This window comes from Cyprinus carpio, chromosome A15, assembly GCF_018340385.1.
Source record: "Cyprinus carpio isolate SPL01 chromosome A15, ASM1834038v1, whole genome shotgun sequence".
Classification (NCBI taxonomy): Eukaryota; Metazoa; Chordata; class Actinopteri; order Cypriniformes; family Cyprinidae; genus Cyprinus; species Cyprinus carpio.
The window spans coordinates 27,468,602-27,490,827 of record NC_056586.1 but is presented as its reverse complement, the minus strand read 5'-3'; the positions used below and the strand labels follow the sequence as shown (position 1 = coordinate 27,490,827).

The following is a 22,226-nucleotide window of genomic DNA, read 5'->3' as shown; positions in this document are numbered from 1 at the left end:
TATATTGATAGCATAAAATATCATACTATAAAATATATACAATAGTTTGTGACAGACAGTGTACTTAGTGCAAATAAACAAAGTACTGCTGAAAACAATATATATATAGATATATATATATATATATATATATATATATATATATATATATACATATATATATATATGTGTATAATTATTAAGGATAGAAATATATATATTTCTAAGGCGAGGTAGAAATAGAATAGAGAGTTCTATTGTATTAGAGGGTCAAGTGTGGCAGAAAGTGTCTTTAGCCATTTCTTGAAGATGCTGCAATTAGATCAGGTTGGCAGGTCATTCCAACAGCAGGGAACAGTTAAGGTAAAAGTCTGTGAAAGTGATTTTGTGCCTCTCAAAATAGTCATATAGTGTATACTGAAATATAATGTGAAATTGTAATGCATTTGCAGATCTTATGCCGTAACCTAGTAGAAGACTAAGCTGTTAGTCTTAGTAAAATTAGTGTTTTAATTCATGTAGAACATGACCAAAAATACCAAAACACATAATCTTGAAAAGCATCTTGGTGTTTAATTTGTACTATATAGCCTAAAGGTTTAATGAAGTGCAATGCAGCACCTTCACTGTTATCTATTTGGCATTTGTGCAGGTGGCCTTTTTTAGATCATGTTTTTAGTATAGTAAATCACGATCGGTACTCACAAAATCAGTGCTCTTTTTTGTTTTACTTTATGTTCATCGTTGATGGGAAAAGACACAAATGTTTTGGCTCAAAGCATTCCTCAGTGTGCAAAGCAATTCAATCCCTCCACCCCCTTTTTAAATCACTAATTATATTGACGTCATCATTCATAAGCCACTGTTCAATTACTAAAATCATTAAATTGTTTCCATTTAAATATTAGACAATTTCATCTTATATTTATCACTATTATACAGTCTTGTAATTTAAACAATCAACCATTAGTATCTACTCCACCAACTGACTTTAAAATGTATAACAATGGAAAATTCAATGATTTAAAACATCAGAAATACATTGTCATAAACAATCATTGTTTTAGTAGATACTCAAGATTTATTGTACAATATATTATTGATGAATTCGACCAATTATAATTCATTAAAGGAAGACAGAAAGTTCTAATTCCTCGTTCATGCCATTTGGGGTCAGTGATCTAAGTTTATGAATCCAAAATTCTTCTTGTTTCAATAGTTCTTTATTTATGTTATCTGCTCAACTTGACCCCAAAACTTCCTTGATTCCTAACATTCCAGTTGCTTGATGTCTTGTCCCAATTCGACAGTGTCATGTGTTCAGTTAAATTTACTTGCAATGATTTTGTTAATGCTTATCTGTTCTTGTCAGTCACTGACAATGTCTCAGTTTTACAGTGTCATTATTGATTGTAATCAGCACAGAACAATTGTCTAAAAGAGCAAACAAGGGTGATCGCGTCTTTATAAAGATGTCTTATCACCCGTGCATTTCTGGATGTGGTCGCTATCTGGCGCCTCAGGATGGTCACGATCACTGTCTCACATGTCTGGGCATCAAGCACGCTGAGCAGGCGTTTGTGGACGGTGCTTGTTCTCTTTGTGGGGTCTTAAAAGTTCGTCTCGGTAACCGGGGCGATGCTGCTTCCGGTGGAGTCAGAGGTGATTTGAGTATGGTGGAGTCAGAGGTGATTTGTGGCTTCCTCAGATGGAGGTTGTCACCCCTCAAGCACTCCGCAGGCGGTAGGGCAGCCAGAGGAGTGGTCTGACCCATATAGTTTCTCAGCACCCCCTTCCGGTGCCATTCTTCCCGGAAGTGTATGAGGAACTCACAAGATTGTGGAAGGCACTTTTTATTGCCCGAAACAAGTCTTGTGGCTCCTCCGCTCTCACCACCCTCGACGGTGGAGCTGTGTGGGGGTACCAGGCATTCCCTAATTGGAATGCACGGTGGCCATGCAATTGTGTCCTTCGGCCACTTAGCTTTGAGTGACGAAGGTGACTGCGCAGTTCCTGGGCCGTGCGATGTCCACATTGGTGGTCCAGGAGCGCCATCTCTGACTGTGTCTGGTCGACATGAGAGAGCAGGATAAGATACAGTTTCTTGAATGCTCCCGTGTCCCAGACCGGCCTCTTCGGCGATGCTGTCGAGAGCTTCACCCAGCAGTTCTTAGGCACACAGAAGCAGACTGAGGCAATTAGGCACATCCTGCGCCAGAGGAAACCTGTTGTTTCCGTTCCGGCTGCAGCCCCTCAGCCTGCTCGTCACCGAAGGGCCCCCCCCCCCCTGCGAACGCCCCCACTCCCGCGTAGCAACAGCAGCCTTCAACCAGGCAGCATCATGGAGCCGGTCACAGGCAGGACGCCCAGGCTGTCCAGGACCCCGCCGAGCCTGGTGGCAAGCCCTAGTGCAAGAGACCCTGAGACGGGCAACCCAGAGATGGACGAGTCTGCTCATCGGGAGATGGTGACTGCACCATTCCCTCTCCCGGAGGAGGGCTGGGTGGAGAATCTTTTGTTTCATTTTGTTTTTGTTCCACCGCTGGCCCAGCAGCCAGCTTTGTTTTTGTTCTTCAGTAGGATAGCAGTTTTCTCAGTCTCTGGGTCTCAAGGGGAGGAGAGTTGTGAACTGTGCACCACAGGGGCACTTCCCTCCTCCTCTCTCGCCAGCGGGTGGGTTGCCCAAGAGTGCCCCTCCTGCCCATTCGTGGAACCAGGTACGGGCTATAGCATTCAAGTCCCCGTTCAGGTCGTCACACACGGGCTGTCACAAGCCCCAAGCCGGGAGCCTGCCTCTTCTCCCACAGATAGGGGAATCAGGTGAGTGTTACACTCCACACCCAGACTCCACCCTCTGCCATCACAGGCCAGGCCATCACAGGCCCTGGGTCAAGTCCCTGTGTTCCACCACGCTGCCCCACCATGAGGTACATCAGTGGATCTGTTGGTTCCTCTGGTACTGTCTCTCTGAGCCTGGTTAGCACTCCCCAGTCCGTCTCGGTGGCTCCAGCGGACCATCAGACTCGGCTACGCGATTCAGTTCGCCCGGCGTCCCCCCAGGTTCAGAGGCATCTGATTATGCCCCTGTCTTGCAAGAGGAGATCGCAGTCCTGCTGGCGAAGGATGCGATAGAGCCAGTCCCTCCAGCTGATATGAGGTCAGGGTTTTACAGCCTTTACTTCATTGTGCCCAAGAAAAGCGGTGGGTTACGACCAATCTTGGATCTGTGAGTTTTGTACTGTTCACTTCACAAGCTGCTGTTCAAGATGTTGACGCAGAGGCACATTTTTGAATGCATTCGTCCCCAGGATTGGTTTGCAGCGATCGACCTGAACGACGCATACTTTCATGTCTCGATCCTCTGGCGGCACAGGCCATTCCTGTGGTTCGTGTTAGAGGGCCAGGTATATCAGTACCAAGGTCCTGCCCTTCGGGTTGTACCTGTTGCCTCATGTCTTCACCAAAGTCATAGAGGCAGCCCTTGTTCCACTCAGAGAACAGGGAGTGCACATTCTCAACTCATTCTCATCTCGATGACTGGCTCATACTTGCACAGTCTCGCGATCAGTGGTGTGCACACAGGGACCTGGTGCTCAGCCACCTCAGCCCGTTGGGTCTTCAGGTCAGCTGGGAAAAGAGCAAACTCGTGCCAGTGCAGATGATCTCTTTTCTCGACATGGAGTTGGATTCGGTCAGTCAGACAGCACACCTCACCCAGGAACTTGCTCACTCGGTGCTGAACTGCCTCAAGACCTTATCAGGCAGGATGGCAGTCCCACTGAAATCCTTTCAGAGGCTCCTGGGGCATATGGCAGCGGTAGTCCTGCTCGGTCTGCGCCATATGAGACCGCTTCAGCACTGGCTTCATGGCCGAGTCCCGAGGTGGGCATGGTGACACGACACCCACCAGGTTCAGATTACACAGGCTTGCTGCAGAACCTTCAGCCCATGGTCAGATCCCTCACTTCTTCGAGCCGGAGTGCCCTTAAAACAGGTATCCAGGCATGCTGTGGTTTTCACGGATGCCCCGGCCACAGGCTGGGGCGCCACGTACAACGGACATGCAGTGTCAGGGGTTTGGACGGTCCCCAACTGCATTGGCATATCAATTGCCTTGGGTTGCTAGCAGTACGGCCTGCTCACACAGACACTGTGCAAGATCAGGGAGGATGAGGAGCAGGTCTTGTTAGTGGCTCCATACTAGCCCAACAGGACCTGGTACCCGAAACTCATGCTCCTCGTGACAGCCCCTCCCTGGCCGATTCCTCTGAGGAAGGATCTGCTCTCTCAGAGACGGGGCACCCTTTGGCACCCACATCCAGATCTCTGGAAACTCCATGTGTGGTCCCTGGACAGGACGCAGGAGGTAGCTCTCACTATCGCTTCAGCACGAGCTCCATCCACAAGACAGGCCTATGGGCTGAAGTGGAACCTGTTTGTTGAATGGTGTTCCTCCCACCAGAAGGACCCCTGGTGGGTAAAGTGTATGTTGCTGCTTTTTCGGCCCATCACGGCCCCATAGAGGGGAAGTCAAAATTAATGGATGGAACAACATCCTCTGTGCATTTGTTAATGTAGCATATCACAGAATCTGTATTCCTGTATGTTGTCTCCTGCTGCATCTTGAAACATCTGCCAGTCTGTGGATTCAAAGCAGTCCTGCAGTGTGGAGATGGCATCTTCACTCCATTTGTGAACTGTTTTAGAAACCGTTTTTTCCTGTTTGAGGCATTGTCTGTAGGCTGGTAACAACAGTATGCTAATGTGGTCACCTTTGCCAAATGCTGGACGGGGGACGGTTTGTAACTGTCCTTTAGTGTTGAATAGCAGTGATCTAATGTCTGATCACCTAGTGTGGGGAAATTTATGTGCTGGTAGAATTAGGGAAGAACTTTCCTCATATTCACCCTGTTAAAATCCCCAACAACGATGAGAGTCAGGATGAGCAGTTTCTAATCCATTTATGGTGCTGTAAAGTTCGTCCAATGCTTTAGTTTAAGCGTAAAGCATACGCTTAAATATTACATCATCAGGGCCATGCAGATGGATGATGGTTTGAGTCCAAATAACATCTCGGTTACATACGCAACCCTCGTTCCGTGATGGAGGGAATGGAGACGTTATGTCAAATGACATATGGTGTCTCACTTGGGAGGCCAATCATCTCTGAGTTTAAGAGAAAACACCAATGAAAATTGGCTATTGGATTTTACATACCTGAGCCACTCCCCGTGCCTACGGGTATAAATAGGCGACAGGTGCATCCACTCATTCAGGTTTTATGCTGAGGAGCCGAGAACGTGTCCCGGCAACAGCGAATGGTTCAAGGTTGTGGCATGGGGACATAACATCTCCGTTCCCTCCATCAGGGAATGAGGGTTATGTACATAACCGAGACGTTCCCTATCTGTCGGTCACTATGAGTTATGTCGAACGACATATGGGGTCCTATGGAAAACGCCACAACCTGAACACCATCATAACCCTGCGGCGCTACAATTGTCGACAAGCCGTGGCGTGTCACAAAGCTACGCTTAAGGTCATAACCTTCCCAAAGCCCTAGCGCAAATTCATTGACCTTGGTACCGAAGGGGACCAAAAGGGTGAGTACATCGCTGCTGGAGAAGGCCATGTTGCTGTTCTGTCCACAAAAAGTTTTTGGAAGGGATTTCAACCTTTAGTGAAGATTGCTTCGGATATTTCCTATTTGTTCTTTCAGCTTGGCAGAACGATGGGGAAGCGAGCCTTAAGGAAAAGGTCGGTACGGAGACCACATCCTACACGTAGGGAGGTGACATGTGGAGATGCTGATATTGACTGACCCAGGGAGAAGTTCTACATATGGAATTGGACTCTGAGGCATGTAGTTCCTTAGAGTAGGGATGGAACAGCTGCCAAAAGAGACTGACAGAGCGGGTCTGTCAAGGGAAGACACAGGTTTACCAAGAGGGAAACCTTACCATGGAAAAATACACATATGGGATTACCCGTAGGGAATCAAGCCATATGGACACCTAGCCCAGTACAGGGACTGACCGGGACTCCGGGCATGCTAACAAAAGTACTGGGCCTGGCGCCATACTGCTCTGCCAAGTCTGACCTCCGAGGGTGCTGGAGGATGCTAGACCAGGGTACGCCAACCGGGGAACTCTACTGGGAGGAGAGAGGTGCTTGCATCCCTGTGTTAGGGGGAATGGCGCAGCAAGCGTGACACTGAGCCAGTCCTTTCCGCCAATTACCTGTTACCCAACACACAGGAAGTGCTTGCAGGTTCACCACCTGGTCTCAGAATGGAGTGGTGGGAACCTTGGGCATGTATCCTGGCAGGGGTCTCAAGACAACGTGAGAGTAGGCCGGCCTTAACACAGGGCACTCTTCACTTACCAAAAAGCTTGGAGATCCCCGGCCCTCTTGATGGAAGTGAACGTGACCAGGAGCGCTGTCTTGAGAGACAGGAACTTGAGCTTGACTGAATTCAGCGGCTCAAAGGGACCCCTCTGAAGTCCAGCCCAGCCAGAACAATAGAGAGGTCCCAGGAGGGTATCAGGGGTGTCCTAGGAGGATTTAACCTTCTGGCACCCCTCAGGAACCTAACGATCAAGTCATGCCTCCCCAGGGACCGGCCGTCCACTGAATCGTGATGGGCTGCAATGGCAGCCACATACACTTTAAAGGTGGAGGTTGAAAGCCTACGCTCCAACCTTTCTTGCAGGAAAGAAAGCATGACTCTGACCGAGCATCTCCGGGGGTCTTATCGATGAGAAGAACACCAATTCGTTAACAGACTCCACTTCAAGCATAGGTCTGCCTCGTGGAGGGGGCTCTAGCCTGAGTGATAGTGTCTACCACTGCCGGTGGCAGATCACTTAGGTCTGCTGCGTCCCGTCCAGAAGCCACACATAGAGGTTCCAAAGATCTGGACGCGGGTGCCATATGGTGCCCATCCCCTGAGAGAAGAGGTCCCTCCTCAGGGGGATGCACCAGGGAGGGGCTGTCATGAGGAGCATGAGTTCCGAAAACCAGGTCCGGGTGGGCCAGTAAGGCGGAACCAGACAGGACCTGTTCCTCATCCTCCCTGACCTTGCACAGTGTCTGTGCGAGCAGGCTCACTGGGGGAAATGCATACTTGCGCAGAGCCCGAGGCCAGCTGTGTGCCAGTGCATCCGTGCCCAGGGGGAGGACTTGTGGGAAGCAAACAGGTCTACATGGGCTTCCCCGAATCGACTCCAGATCAGCTGGACCATCTGGGGATGGAGTCGCCATTCCCCGGGGAAAGTGAGCTGTCGTGAGACCACGTCGGCTGCACGATTGAGCTCCTCCGGGATGTGGACAGCGCGCAGTTACTTGCTCTTTTAGCCGAAGCGCCCAGGGGACTCACTGCTCCAGGAATACCGCTGTACTGCACCGTCACACCAACCAGTAACAGTTCCACAAGATGAACTGGCTTTGTAGCGAATAACGACATCGACTACTCTGCTCCGAAGCAAAAATCTGAATGAGTGAATGCACCTGTCGCCTATTTATACCCGTAGGCACGGTGCGTGGCTCAGGTATGTAAAATCCACTATCCAATTTTCATTGTCGTTTTCTCTTAAACTCATAGATGATTGGCCTCCCAAGTGAGACCCCATATGTCGTTCGACATAACTCGTAGTGACCGACAGATAGGGAACTTTATTTCTCCATTCTGTCCACCTTTTCAACATTACTGTTTTATAAAAGAAAGATAATGAAAACAAATAATTTATATGCTATTATGATATTATGAAGTGATTCCTTTTAGAATTGTAAAAGCATAAATAGTCTATCTTGAGTCAGTATAGTTTGAATTGAACATACTTTTATGCTTCACACATTATTCTGTAAAATCACTTTTTTGTTTTGTTTTTGTGAAATGCATTGCATAAATTATGCTTGTTCTACTATCATTTTAAAATAAAGAAACAAACATGAAGCTTGTGGCTAAAGCATTCACAGTATTTTTTGTGTCTCAAAGATGATTTGAATATGATAGCTCAAACTGTTGTTCAAAAACTGTACTTCATGATCTGTGAGAGATGTGACTATCCTTTTAAATAATATTATCATAGGAGTTCAAGGCAAGTACACCAGGCTGCACCTGGGGCGTGGCTCAATTTTGTTGCATTAGAAATCTTTCTTACTGGAGTAATATTTTATTAGTCTTTCTCTACTTTAACCCCAGAATGGGGTTTGTGTAGCCTACTCTGTCCACCAGGAATAAACCTTTCATAACTAATTTCTCTTCCCATTTCTAATGTTAGCTGATTTTGTAATCTTTTGTATTCTACATTCTTACACAATCCATTGTTTGAGCAGGGAACTAAGAATGGTAAAAAAAAAGGGGGAAATTCTGTTAAATTTAAGCAAAGGACATGAGTAATAATTTATTTTGAAGCCACATTCACTTCTCTGTATGGTAGTTTCTGGTGGTTACAGAGAACAGCTGGAAAAAAACAAAGATAGGCAGAAAGTCCCTGCAATTTTATTGGTACACTAGTGTTTCTCCCTAAACGAACATTTCCATTCTTAAGACAGCAATTCGGAGAATGGCAGAATATTTGTTACTTAATTTAATTTTTCAAAGTACAGTCAGTTTTCTTTGACATTTACATTTGGTAACACTTTATTTAAATATGTCTTTATTACACGTTACATGTACTTACTATTATGATAACAATTAATTATGCATAATTACACGCAAGTAAACCTAAGCCAAACCCTAATCCTAACCATATAGTAAGTACACGTAGTTAATTAATATTATTCAGTACTTAAATGTATAATTACACTGTAACCTTACATTTTAGCTACTGTACATTTATTTATCCAATTAAATTATAACTTTAGAATGTTAAATGCCACATGCATAAAAGTTTGAATATTTCCAAAAACAACTGCAAGAGCGTCAATAACAGTTCAGAAAACAATATAAACTATTCAAATGACTATTGACCAGAATTAAGAATTCATTATAATAATTACACTCTTGAAACATTGTTGTTTGCAGTGGTCACAGAAACCATTGTATATTGTAGTCTATTATTCTAATAATAAAAGTAGTAATAATACAAATGTTATTAAACTGAATGTAAAAACAGACAGCTGCCATTAATGCTCCCCAATGTCCCACAGGTGTTATGCTCTATGATGCTTTGGGATGGGAAGTGAGAATGCCAAAGGAAATTAATGGCCTCAAAGGTTCCTGTCTGGTCATACCATGTTCTTTCAGCTACACATCATACCCACCCAAAGACCCACGTACAGTTGTGTGGTATCAGTGGGTCTCTTACGGTTATCCTTTAGTTTATGATTCATGTATCCAAATGATGTCATTGAGCAGTTTTTAGGAAATACTTATTTATATGGAAACTGAAGTTGGGATTGCAGTCTGCTGATCAAAAACCTGGAACCGTCCCACCGCGGAGAGAAAATATATGCATGGATTGACCCTGAAAGAATCCAGAAAGACCACCTAAGCATTCTATGATGTCACCTCTCAATTCTAGTTGATGGTATGTAAATACTTTGTTCTTCAAATTTGCTTAACTTCTTATCTAGTTATGAGAGTGTGTTGCCTAATTGTGACATTTCTGCTATTTGTAGCAAGTCCACAGTTACCCAGTATCAGTTTTTATGGAGGTGAAAGGACGGGTGAGACTACCACAGTAATATGTTCAGCTTTCCACACGTGTCTATACAGCAAACCAGACATCATTCTGAACAGTATAGCAGGATTTTTATAGCAGGAGCATTTTAAAGATGGCCTGTGGAAAATCACTCTGGCATGCACAGGTATCATAAAAACAGAAAGCATAACCATTGAGTGTTCTGTAACATATCATTGTGGCATAACTGACAGCTACAAAAGACAAAAATGCACAGTGTAAGTGATTTATGCATTTATGTGGATTTTTGCAGTAATGGGTCTTTTGGATCATTATGAGAATTTCAATTGTGCACTAATAACATTGCCTACTCATTTAAGCCCGTGTCTATAAAGATGCAGACTCACACTGGATTGGACTGAATACTATTGGGCATGTATGTTACATAGCTCCATCACTTGTGTTCCTCCTTGCTTGCATAATTGCTGCATTCATCATACACAAGAAACCACACCGATAACTGTTTGTGTATATGTTACTTTAGGCTAACATTATTTCTTCATAAATGGAAAGTTTAGAATTAAGTATTTCTCTTTAATAATAATTTTTAGCTTCTCACATTGTTGTTATTGATTGTAGACAGCCTATTAATGATATGCAAGATTCATTAGCACCATTTGAACAGAGGTATGTATGACATTCATTTCTTTTTTACATTAATTTACTTGAAAACCCATAGATCACATACAGTGGAGATAAAAATTAGAGAACAACCTACAATTTCTTCAATTTCAAGGTCACTGCTTAGTCCTGTTTGAACTTATCCTAACAGGAGTAGAGGGGCAGTTTTCATAAATTCATTGTATTCTGAAGCACAGTATAGAAACTTAAATGAGATATTTGAAACTGCAACTGGGATAGCTTGCCAGTTTAGTGCTGAACAGGGTATGGATCTGTCTCGGACTGAAAGCACTCTCTGCAGTAACCAAGCTTCTCATCAGCAGAAAAAAATTAAAAGGCTAGACTCACCTTTGCTGCGGAGCATGTTGTGTGGAGAGAGGAAAACTGGTCCAAAGCTTAGTAATGAGAGCAAGTTTAATTTATTTGGGTCTGATGGAAACATTTTGTTTGGCATCAAACTGGGGTAAGACTGAATCCTAAGTGCTCAAAGAAGTCAGTGAAAGGTGGAGGAGGAAGTTTCATAGTTTGGGGGATGCTTTCTGCAGCAGGAGATGGGCCTCTTATACAGCTACATTGCCATAATGGTTACAGAGATTTATGTGATTTTTGAATTGAGATGTTTTTGTTATTTTTTTGTTTGTATTTCACCATGATTTTTAGATAGTCAAAAACATATTCTGATTATTTGATTTCAAATGCTGTCATAAAATATGTTATTGGCTGACCTCTGTATCCGTTTTTTTTTTCACAAAATATATTAAGGGTTATGATTCTGATGCTGAATACACCAACATGGATGAACTCAACATGTATGGAAACATCTGATGATGATGGACAACACCAAGTTTGTCACAGTGTTTTTTAAACGCTCAAAATACATACATACATCAGATTGTATTTTTTTCGAAATAGCCAGTCTGCTTTTCTTAGTCAGTCAAGATGCTTGTATTGAGTTTGTTGTTGACTTGCTTTGATTTTACATATGTTGTTGTCTCTGCTCTTCACTGCTGTTTGTCTACGTTTTCCAGCATATTTCTGTGAGAACATAATAACCATAAATATAACAGTAAAAACAGATCAGAAAGTTCCATCCATTCTTACAACTTGATTTATTTGCATAAATTATCAGTGGGTGGGACATTCTCATTCTAAACTAATGCATTTGATTAGACAAAAATCTGTAGTGCATGATAAGTCATATTATACTATATTATATTGTTATACTTGCTGTATATCATCCATAGAAGACCGAAGTGCATGATAGGTGTCAAGATGTGGAAGCTCCTGACACCAAGACAAATTCCTTGTGTATGTAAACACACTCTTACAGCTCTTTCTGATTCTGATTCTTATGTCAGTATCATTTCATAGCTGCTAACTTTCCGTTGCAGTCAGAGAAAGTCCAGAATCCAACACTGTGTGTTTGCACAAAAAGTTTAGGAGAATGAATTTGCCATAAAGAGAAGAAACACCACATGCATGTTGCATTGCCCACATTTCCCAACAGACCATCAAAATACAGTTTAATATATTGTTTTAATTGACTTTGATTCTATGCAAGTGCATTTATAAATATGAGCAGTTTGTCAATATAGAGAAAGACTGAGTGCTATGGAGGGGAACCAGTTAATGCCTTTACTGTATGTACAAGAGGCCAAAGGTCTTTATGTATCAGATGTCAAAGTTCAGTTACAGTGATTAATTAATACTGTTAGTCTGTAGATGTAGAATATGGTAAAGTTGCAAACAGTAAACTATTGCTATATACATTAATGCAAATTTGTTTCACAGTGTTTACAGAATCAGTGACAGTATTAACAGTATATTGTGTGATTGTAATTAAACCAAATGTTTTTTTAAATAATAATTTTTATAACATTGATTGTGAAAGGAAACTAATCAGGCATAACAACAAGTTCAGATTTAATGACTAGCTTTGTTTCACAAACAGTAATTTTATAGTACACATAATTAGCACTAGTGTATTAGTGTATTATAACGGTCTTAAAACAGAGTTTTATCAGACTTTTTTTGTCAGTCACAAATGGTGGTGTTCTTGTCATGAAATACTATATTTGACTGAGTAGTCACAAACAAGTGTGTTGGTGTGATGAGTTTGGAAGCTTTTTAAAACCAAGGAAATATTTTTCATCCTGAGGGTGGAACTCACATCAAAATACAACACATACACACACACACACACACACACACACACACACACACATATATATATGTTTCTCACATTTTGCAGTAGATGTTTCATCCAGTTGACTTATTTGCAAGTGAGACTGCCAAGAAGGTAATAATAAAAAGGATAAGAATATATTACATTTGATGTAACATTTTAAAGTGATTTTTGGATAACGTAGGCTAAAACAAAAGACTTAAGATTTCAATTTCCATAAGTTTTAGCATCCTGTTTTCTGGATTTGTTGGTCAAAACTCCATTGGATAGTATTCAAACATTTAAAAGAACCATTTAGGATGTGCACCAGTCTCTTGAGTGACATTTCTGTTTATTTGGAAACTGAATGTTTACATGTAACACAACAGTTGTTTTTGATTTCACCTCAGGGCAAACCTGGGAACATGATGGGACCTCTGCTCATCTGCTTTTACAAGGTATAGCATATGTTTTCCTCACTTTCCTCACTCATATAATAAATGCAGCTGATAAGGGTATACAGTATGAAAAAAATGTCACTGTAAATATTTTTAAACATTTTCTAACCTCAGAGGTCAGGTATTTCAGCACCTTTATTTCTGAAGATTTCTGTTGTCTTTTCTTGTGCTTCTTCTTTTCATTTTACTGCGTTGCACAACAGACTAGCTGTCTGTGGCTAAATTTAAGGCCATGCATTTTTAGAGCCTTGCTGCAGTTGGTTGGTAAAACGGTTCCGTATTTATGTGAGATCAGCCAAGGAATTCTTAGCCAACATAATTTCAATTTTACATAATAACACTGTACACTCTTAAGAAAAATGGTTCTAAACAGTACCAGAAAAGGGTTCTTAAGCTTGTAACAATAGCAGAACCCTTTTTGGTGCTAAATAGAACCCTTTTTATAGGGTTCCTTAAAGAACCATGCTTTGAAAGTGCTATGTAGAACCTTAATGGTGCAATAAATAACCTTTTTAATGATAGTTTTCAAATTCTGTAGTGAATATAGCTTAGAAAGCGAGCAAATAGCGCTTCCAAAATAATCACTAAAAAGCTGTCGCACTTCAATATATCTCACAATGTACCTTATAATAAATGAAGCTCTTTAAACTGCACATCTTATTTCCATCGTGTCTATGTGAGGCATTTGGTATTGAGTGAATTTTCGTTATCTATAAAAGCTCATTGTGGTTTCTCGGTTTGGACCGATTTGAGCATCCATAAACAAAGCAAAATATAGCCATTTTGAGTTTCTACTATCACTTCCTGCCCTCCAGCTGCATTTCGCGCCACAGCAATGATGTCATGTGTCATGTGTGTTTTTGTGTGCATGCTCTAGTTTTAAATGATAAAACTAAAAGTTTCTATTTACAATGTGTTTTTGTAGCATTGAGTATTGTAGCCAATCACAGGCATATCTGTTGAAAACACTGGCCAATCAGAGCTGTTTACTGTAGGATATTTAGAATCTGAACTCATTTTTGTTTTCGCAAGTTTAAGGAGTTATACACGCTCACAGATCTTCCTATTATAACAATACAAAAAGAAAGCATACACTGTGTAAATAAGATATTTATTGTGTTAGTTATTGATTATATCAGGAGTTTTGATGTGAGTGAGCTCAGCCATTTGGACTGTAAGGGAAACGCCTGCTTGGTTTCTCTACATACTTAATTCACAGTTTGAAGAAAAGTTTTGTTTGTCTAGGGGCCAAACGTCCACGTATACTGTTTCAGGAATGACAATTGCGAGTGTAAAAAATATTGCGAGTGAATCTGCTAAATTGTGCCGCGAATCATTGCTATGATTGACAGTGATAACTAGCAATGGACGGAATGGAATATCTAACAAGCCGATGTCAAAAATAGAGCTGTGCATTAAGGGATATCACCTTTTTCACCCATTAAGAGTTTGCATCCATGGATGTTCCTAATCCATTCATTCATTCATAGCCTATAATAATTACAGATAGAGACATGGTGCATTTATGTCATTGTAAAGTGTTTAAAGTGGGCCTCACCCTATGTATGTATGAAGCGATATGATACAACAGGTCCACCTTCAAAAACCTAGCAAAACGCACACAAAAACAACACATAATTTAAAGTAGGTTTGCATGGAAAACATCTGCCAGTCAAATCACTTTATAGCAGATAATGCATTTCTACGAAGTACTTTTGTTATAGAAAGCAGAAAATATATTGTTTGAAAACAATAAAGAAAATATATATTTTTTGTAAGTTTCATTAATCTACCACACAGCTTGAAGAACAACATTAATGTTCTTCAACTTTTGCCCCACAGGTGTTCTGCTGTATGATGCTTTGGGATGGGAAGTGAGAATGCCAAAGGAAATTCATGGTCTCAGAGGTTCCTGTCTGGTCATACCATGTTCTTTCAGCTACACATCATACCCACCCAAAGACCCACGTAGAGTTGTGGGGTACCAGTGGGTCTCTTATGGTTATCCATTAGTTTACGATCCTTTGCATGCAAACAATGTCATTGAAAAATTCAAAGGCAGAACTGATTTATATAGAAAATCAGGTAATTGCAGTCTGCTGATTACCGGACTGGAACCATCCCACCATGGAGAGAAATTATACACATGTATTGACCCTGAAAATGTTGGATGGAGCACCTACGCTTTTTATGATGTCACCTCTACAGTCCTTGTTCATGGCATGAAAATATTCTTGGAATCACCATGGAGAGAAATTATACACATGTATTAGAAATATTGTGTGGTCAGTAACAATGGACGTAAGAAAATGCTTCTTCCAAGGTTACATCTTTTCAAAACATCAAACATGAAATTAATTTAAAATTTAAAGTAAAATATTGCTCAAAATGAAGACAAAAGAGTCTTGGATATTTTCTGGCTGTACAGCTTTGTAAAATGTGTTGTTTTGTTTATTAATAGGAACTTCATACATCACGAAAAATGACCTCAAGACTAGATGGTAAAAAAAGAAGAAGAAAAAAAGTGTCTAAGAAAAGGGAAGATAGGTCTGAGAAAATGTCTAGCCAAGTGTTTTTTTTTTTTTTTTTCTCTCTCTCTAGCACAGCGGTTCTCAATTCCAGTCCTCACGCCCCCCTGCTCTGCACATTTTGTATGTTTCTCTTATGGCTTCAGGCGTTTGTTCTTTTCGAATGTAAGTGCCCTGCTAAGTGGACATCACAAGATATTCTGCCATCATCCAGTTCGAAGCCAACGTATATGTTTGTTCCATTCCAAGTGCATTGAAGTGTGCGAGAAGTGAATTTAAATTGTATTTATTTACCGAGGTATATGACACTTGTCCGTGTGTGAAGACGTTGCACAGCGCAAATCCATGAATGAATGTTCCGAAGTGAAGTTTTCCACCTGCTCTGGCAAGTGAATGCTGTGTAGGGACCATGTCAATGGGAACACAGTTCATGCATGGAGCGCACTTCTAACGAGCTGATTATCTGAATTAGGTGTGTTAACAAAGAAGAGAGACATACAAAATATGCAGAACTAGGGGGCGCGAGGACTGGAATTGAGAACCGCTGCTCTAGCAGATGCCGATCAGTCTTGTATCTAATGCAGTGAAATTCAGATATTTGTGAGTGTCCAAATATTGTAGGGGCCACTTTTTAAAAATGATATAATGTAGGCCTACCAATGTTTCTGTAAATTATAGCAAGATCACAGCAGCCCAGCATCAGTATATATGGTGGTGAGAAAATGGGTGATACCATCAGAGTAGAATGTTCCGCTTTCCACACGTGTCCATACAGCAAACCAAAGATCACTCTGAACGGGATAGCAGGATCTGACAAAATCAAGGATGAATCTATTAAAGATGGCCTGTTGAAAATCACTCTGACACGCACAGGTGTCGTAAGGGCAGAAAGCTTGACTATTACGTGTTCAGTAACACATTATGGTGGTATAAAAGCGACAGCTACAGAGGTCGAAAGGTCAAAATGTGAGTAAACACAAATATGAACTGCTTTATGTTATGTTAGTTATAAATTCACTTTAAATGCAACAGCTGGACCTATTACAAGATTTCAGTTCAATTCCAGGTGTTCATCATAAAATAACGATTGAGCCTGAACTGGCAGATGTCACTGAGGGTGTCGCAAAGAGCTTCACTTGTAACGTCTACCATTCCTGCCAGAACGAGAATCCAACCATCACATGGAACTAAGGGAACATGCAGGTCACAAAGGGGAACAAAAAATAAATAAAAAAAATCAGATCAGCTATTCCAAGATCTCATTTCAGGGTGCAAAATAAGATCATGGGAAGAAATTGATTTGCCCTGCAAAATTTTCTGGAGGAGACATTTCAGCTTTTGTTGTTTTACGTGTACAACGTGAGTAATTTGTTAGCATCACTTATTATGTGTGTGATCTCTCTGTGTTTTCTAATTAGATTGGTTTCTGTATTTATTTTTATAAAGATATAAAGAACTAAATGTCACCTTCTTCAGCTGGTGTGCCCTAGATGGCCACCAGAGGACACTGTCTTTTGTGTGAGCACATGGATTGTTGTGTGTTTGTTGGTGCCATGTGCTCTCCTGTCTATTGTCTGACCCCGCCCATCTTGTTACCTCATTTTTGTTTTAGTGGTTCCACCTGTGTCTCTCTCATTACCCTCCTCGTTTGTCTCTCTATTTATTCTCCTTGTGTCTGCTGTCCTGTGTTGCATTGTTAATTCTTGATTGATGTACGAGTATCCATGGCTCTGCTCTGCTCTTGGCCTTGCCTTGCTGCTGGCCTGCCTGCCTGTTTTCCCCCCTAGGGGTAATTTTTGTTGGGTTTTATTTAGTTTTTTATTATCAAAAAGGCCCATTCTTCCTACATTTGAGTCCTTGCTTCATTTCTTCATCCAACCCATGACACTGAAGAAATGTAAAAATCTGTCATTGTCTTATGTTCAAACCATTCAGTATTTTAATATCTGCATGCTAAATTCTGCTTGATTTTTTTTTTTTTTTTTTTTTTTTTTTTTTTTTTTTGGGTATTCTGAATTGTGAGTTGAATTTGTCCAGAAAATTATGTGAAAACGGCAAGCTTGGCAAAATTGATTTTGTTGTCCATTAGCTTGACTGAGGTGAAATATGCTTTTTTGAGATTGCAGTATTTTCCAATTCAAATAAATAGGAGTTGGTCTTGCTGGCCAGAAAAAGCTGCCTGGGGTCATTGCAAATATGGCCGCTGTGGTGAACTGAATGGACTTTTAAGTCAATATGTTTGTAGCAGCTTACCTAAACGATAACACATCTGGTTTAATGGCACAGACATTTGAAGGAAACTCTTTCGCCCTTTTGAGCATTGATGCCTGTTTAAGTGTGTTCACGTACTTGTGTAAAGTATGTTTTCTAAGGTTTAAATATGACTATTTTTAGGAAGCATGGTTTGTCGTTCCATTGCTTTGCCAGATGACACTCAAATCTATCTGCCCTTTAAAACAGAGTGGTATGGAAGCACTTATGACTTGCCTGTCTGATGTGAAAGCTTGGCTGTCTTGAAACACTAAAACTGAAATAATTTTGTTTGGTCAGTCAGATTCTCTTAGTTCACCAATATTAAATCTTGGTGATTGATGCCTTGAAATTTGACAAACAGATAAATACAGTGGTCAAATCCGGCTTCTTTCAGCTTTGACTACTAGTGAAAGTAAAACCTATTCTGTCTAGTAAAAATTTTGAAAAAGTAATTCATGCTTTTATTACATCTAGGCTGGACTACTGTAACTCGTTGTACTTTGGGGTTAGCCATTACACCGGTTTTTTACGTTCTCTTCATTGGTTGCCTGTCCGTTATCAAGTTAATTTTAAAATTCTTCTTTTAGTGTTTAAATCGTTAAATGGTTTGGCCACTCCTTATCTTTGAGATTTATTGACTGAGCATCATCCAGTCTCGTCTCTCTGGTTGTCTACCCAGAGATTATGTATCCCAAAGTCAAAGCTAAAGTGCAGGGGTGACCGTGCTTTCTTAGTAATTGCCCCCAGACTGTGGAATGCTCTACCCTCAGTATTAGATCTGCATCGTCGCTATCTGTTTTTAAATGCAAGTTGAAAATCTTTTTCGTTGATTTAGCGTATTATTAATGAGGATTTTTTTATTGCACAGTTTTTAGTCATTATTCTCTATCGTCTTATGTCTTTTTCTGTTTTCTTTTTTTTTCATTGTGCAGCACATTGATCAACCTATGTTGTGCTTAATAGTGCTTTATAAATATAAATGACATTGACATGACACTTAATTTGCACCAAAACCATAAATAAAACTCAAACCTAATTGTTAAAAGCCTCAGAAACCTAATTGTTACTTATTGTTTTCTACTGATTCTCTCACAGAGTACAAGAAACCAGTCCAGATCCTGAATGAAAGTATGTGGGTTTTTTTCCCCCTGACACCATACTCTCATATTTATATTATTGTCCTGTACTCATAGACCTTTTGATAATAAGCAACAATACCTCCAGTTCCTGGGAAACAGTGTTTGCTGTGACCTTTATTCCAACTGGATATGAAGAGAAAGATGAAATTGTCTGCACTGCCAACTTTTGGGGCGGTAGAAAACACTGCCTTCCTGAATATTAGAAGTAAGTACAGACTGATATTAATGGGATTGCCTTGTGCATGTTAGATGCTTTGGTCCATTTTTTAATATGATTGGTCAAATAGAAACTGTATTTCATGATGTGACTTAATCCTAGTAACAATAATTTTATTTTAGGAGTTCAGGGGCTTCGATTGGAGACTATTGGGTCTAGTATCATTGCTCCCACACTTGTGTTCATTCTCATTTGTGTACTTGCTGGAGTCTTCATGTATAAAATTCTACGCAGGTATTTTTTATTTTTTTTGGGGGGGGGGGGGGTGAGGGGATGGGGGGTTATACTTCAGAATGTCTGTATTTAAAATTAAGCAAAATATTATAAACATATTATAAGCAACGTAGTATGCACAGGAAGCAATGTGGAATGCACATGATGACAGGGAGGTGACGGCGGTGCATAAATGAAGTCACCCCTCCCACTTCTGGTAGTAAGAGATTTTTTATCCTGTGTGAATTGGCCATTAATATAACAGAAATCCAGTGGTAAAATTACTGCATCTACAATCTACCCTTGTAAACCTAATCTCGTCCAAATGGTGCTTAAGTCAAACCATCTAGAGCCACCAAGAAGTCAAAGTTGCACTGATTTCTGCTTGTAACTTAAATTTTGTCAAAGACATACTTTTTTGAACTCATCTTAAATACTTTATCAGATCATCCCCAACTCAAGGAACCAGATTTACTGACTAGATGCGCATGATCATATCGTTAGATATATCGCCCAGCCCTAATCCAGATATGCAAGGATCACAATTCTGAGGAGGTATGTGCAGTATGACATGAATTTGTCCATTTTCACTTATTATTATTGTTAAAACCTTTGGATTTATAATACACTAGCAATTTCAACCCTCTTCCCCTGATGTAGGAGGTCAGTTTGGAACAGATTATCAAGGTGGGGTTTTCTTTACTAAACTTATCTTTTTATCTTTGTATTTGTTCCTGAGACTAAATTTAACATTTCTCTCCCAGTAGTTTAAGAATGTCTGACAGAGGAGCAGCTCGGACTAATAGAGGAAACAGGAGTGATAGAAGGCAAGTAAAGTATAGAATGGTAAGGTAAAAGTTTGTGTTTTTTTTTTTTTTTAGTGAACTAACTAGTGCCATCTACAGGGACCACTGGTGATGCTACTCAAAGACAAATGAGGGGTTATCAAAGGCAGGTTGAAAATATAATTATACTTATAATTTGTATTACATTTGTAGTCAAACTATTTAAACGTCACATCTCTCATCAGACGGAGCATCTGCAGCTGATTTTCTAGGTAATGAATGTTCACATTTTTATATTAATTTCATGTGTTTCATTAAAATCTTAATCTTTTTTTAATTTTTATTTATTTATTTATTTTTTGTAGACACCCAATCACCCAGAACCATTGCAAATCTGAGAACAGATTACTGGACAGTATTTTTATATAGATATATATATATATAGTATATATATATATATATATATATATATATATATATATATATATATATATTATATATATAACATTAAAAATATAATAACAAAAAATAATTTCCATAAGAAAGTAGTTTCTATACATGACTGATAATCAACATTAGTGATTATTGATTCAGTTATTAATTGTGCGGCACATTTAATTAACTACAAAAATTATTTCTCCAGTTACCCTTTGAACATTACACTTCAGCCACTCAGGCCGTCATTTTGTTAGCATCACAATGTTGACACTGAGAGGAAATCATGTTAAAAAACAATTCCTCACAGCATCACTATTTTTTGCATCTATCCCCCACTCACTAATGAAACTCTCTCTTCACAGAACAAATCAACATTTGTATGGTGTCAGAAAACCAAGCCTTTCTCCAAACCTAATATGCCGTCACCAAAGAGGTCAGTGCATTGAACCACATCTATGTTTCTTAAAGGGTCATGAACTGCAATTTTTCTTCTACATTTTATAATGTTCTCTGAGGGCCGCTTATAATGTTAGCAAGATTTTAGAACTTAGAAGTAATTTAGGAGTGCTGTCCTGTTTTTGAACCTGGATGCAAGTTCTAGTTCAGCACAACTAGAGACAGAACCAATTACAATCATGATTCTGTGTACACTGGATGTGGCGACAGTAAACTGATGCCCTGTTTTACTTCTGATGCTCATGCTACTGTACTTATAACATGAAGAAATTGATTCTGCACTAATGAGGAACTTTTGAGTTCTGAAACTTACAGGATGTTTTTATATCACAATGACCTCTGATGTGAATTGATTTCTCAATTCATGACCCCTTTAAGGCCTAAAATCATTACACAGCATGTTACACAGCAAAATATTACATACTCAGTTTCTGAGAAAAATAATACTTTTTTTTTTTTTTAGTTTCTTCCTGATTCCTTTAACTTAACATTTTACCATGATGATGAATGCAGATATTTATATTTTGTTTTCTATTCTTTTTCACCATGCACCTCAGTGAGCCAAAATCCTCAGTGAGTATTTTTTATTTTTTATTTCTACCATTATTCAACTGGAAATTATTTCAAAAGCTGCCCCAAAATATGTTATTGACTGACCTCTGTATCCTTTTTTTTTTTTTTTTTTTTTTTTTTTTTGGTTATTTTTTTTTATTTGTTTACTCCAACATGGAAGATCTCAATGTGTATGGAAATATCTGATGATAATTAACAACACAAAGTTCAACAGCTTTTTTTTTTTTTTTTTTTTTTTTTTTTTTAAATGCTTAAAATAATATTAATTAGATTGTATGCTTTCAAATGTAATCACTCTTTTTGAGTCTGTAACTGGTATTGACTGATTTTATTAATGTTGTTGTGTCTTTTCTACTCTGCCATTTATCAGCGCTTTGCAGCATATTTGTGTGAAAACATAACTATAAATATAAGTTACATCCATTTATCAATTTATTTATCAATTTCATATCATATGAATAACAATATCATACTGCAAATTTTACAGTAAGTTTGTAAAATATGCAGTAATGTAGCATTGTTGTTGGAAAACAAATTTGCACTTAAAATTCTTACACTATTACTAGTATTGACAGCAATCTGCATGAACAGATTGTGATGAAAACAGTAATCTTTGTAACAATGATTGTGAAAGGAAACAAGTATAAAAACCCCAATCAGGCAACAACAGCAGGTCCAGAATGAATAATTAGCAGTGTTACTGTCTTGACTGGTTT

The 22,226-nt window shown here is 39.8% G+C and overlaps 1 protein-coding gene and 2 long non-coding RNA genes across 3 annotated transcripts in view; 2 read left to right on the top strand and 1 right to left on the bottom strand.

The window, feature by feature from the left end:
* The window catches only part of LOC109086570 (sialic acid-binding Ig-like lectin 14), a 30,896-nt gene extending 20,089 nt beyond the window's left edge, over window positions 1–10,807 (bottom strand). The window contains exon 1 of the mRNA XM_042771640.1: window positions 10,635–10,807. The gene's annotated coding sequence lies outside the window, so the exon portion shown is untranslated. The remainder of the gene's footprint in view (window positions 1–10,634) is intronic.
* Window positions 10,808–12,520: 1,713 nt separating this feature from the next.
* Window positions 12,521–15,037, top strand: LOC122147756. Its single transcript, XR_006161826.1, has 3 exons — window positions 12,521–12,585; window positions 12,861–12,908; window positions 14,751–15,037. It is a non-coding gene; the product is annotated as an uncharacterized LOC122147756 (long non-coding RNA).
* Window positions 15,038–19,762: 4,725 nt separating this feature from the next.
* Window positions 19,763–20,086, top strand: LOC122147757. The gene is made up of 3 exons (XR_006161827.1): window positions 19,763–19,813; window positions 19,891–19,945; window positions 20,023–20,086. It is a non-coding gene; the product is annotated as an uncharacterized LOC122147757 (long non-coding RNA).
* The last annotated feature ends 2,140 nt before the right edge of the window (window positions 20,087–22,226 follow it).